This window comes from Hevea brasiliensis, chromosome 2, assembly GCF_030052815.1.
Source record: "Hevea brasiliensis isolate MT/VB/25A 57/8 chromosome 2, ASM3005281v1, whole genome shotgun sequence".
In the NCBI taxonomy this organism is placed as follows: Eukaryota; Viridiplantae; Streptophyta; class Magnoliopsida; order Malpighiales; family Euphorbiaceae; genus Hevea; species Hevea brasiliensis.
Window position 1 is genome coordinate 16,254,738 of NC_079494.1, and position 1,731 is coordinate 16,256,468.

Genomic DNA, 1,731 nt, shown 5'->3' on the forward strand with positions numbered 1-1,731 from the left:
AGCTCCATTACCATTATGCCTTCTTCCCTATTCAGGGTGATGTGCTTCGAAAGTGAGGGGCCCAGATGCAGCCAGCTACGTGGGAAACCCTCAAAACCGTTCAGAATCTTGCTCCTCAGAATAAAGAAGCAATTTTTCCAATTCTTCAGTGAGGAGGGCAGATTGGTAAAAAGCCAGCAATGCGGCTTCGCCTGAAAGAACCAATATTCGTCGTCCTTTTGACGAGTTAGCCTATGTAGCTCGGCGAACACCTTTGCTGTTGGACTGAGTCCCGTAGCTCGGCAGAGACCTCTGAAGGCTACTAGGATCCGCCATGAGTTCGGATGTACTTGAGCCACACATACTTGGTGGAATTTCAGAACTTCCTTGAAGAAGTCATCAAGAGGAAACTGCAGCCTGACTTTTAATTGTTCTTCATATATCATGATCATATCATTTTCTTCGAAGAAATAATCAGCTCGAAGATCGCCATGGCATCTGATGAGTTCGTATGAGTCAATACGAAGGTTGTATTCTTGGCTAATCGTCTGCAGATCGATTTCTTGAAGGATTGACAGTAGCTCATCTACAGAAAGGCTTTCTCTCCCTGAGGTATGCGTTCGTCTTGAGGGTGCCGCTTGACCACGGGCTAGAACGGAGGATGTAGGAGGTTCAGATCGCTCACTTGGTCCGACCACCTCAACTTCATCTGACGACCACGAGACGTGAACGGAAGGGGGGCTCGCCGCTCTCTGACCCTCGGCGCCGCTCATTTTCAAAGAAAAGAGAAAATTTAAACTAAAAGAAAGATCAAAACCCTTACCGGAGTGTGATCGGTGTCGGAAGAACTTGAAAAAATGAGAGAATTTTGGAATCGCTCGCGAGATGCTGAAAATGACATAAGGGAGCAACTGGCTGACCCATCCCCTATTTATACCCGTCTGAGCATTTAATGCTCACAGTGTCCCAAGCGGCGCATCGGTTAGCGGGATTCGCCAGCTTTTTCTGACACGTCTCACGAATATTCCGGAAACTCCATAATTAAATAAGGGGAGATCGGCTGGTTAAAGGCCGACAGATTAAGGTAGGTGTTTAGAATTACAGATCGGCTAAGGGCTATTCAGTTAGGAATCGGATCGGATAAACACATCAGAGATCGGAAAATAACCAATGCAATAATAATAAAATGATAATTGTCAAAATAAAATTTCATTTCCAAAAGGTCAGATTACATCATTTGGGCGATCCCAAGAGATCGGATTACATTTCCAAAAGGTCAGATTACATCATTTGGGCGATCCCAAGAGATCGGATTACATTTCCAAAAGGTCAGATCACATTATTTGCGCGATCTCAAGAGATCGGATTACATTAAAGGTCAGATTACATCATAGGGGCGATCTTTAGAGATCGGCGGTACATCCTATCTAATAAAGACCTATGTCAAAGCCTAGTCTCGTGGCTGAATCAAAAGATGTGTTTGATCAGGAAACCAGCCATTGACATCGAATAGATGTACAGCTCAGATGGGGGGACTATGACTCTCATGAGGATAAGAGAGGTCATCGTCAATGTTATCGCTCGAAACCGAGCCGCTGTCGGGACACCCAATGTGGTGGGAAGCCAAATGAACTTCGAAGGGCAGTCACCAATAATAGGAGGGAAATTAGCAGTCTTCTCGCCCGAAATCAGTTCGCCGATTACATCGGTCGACCGATTTGAGGTCAACACAATCGATATTCTCAATCTGGG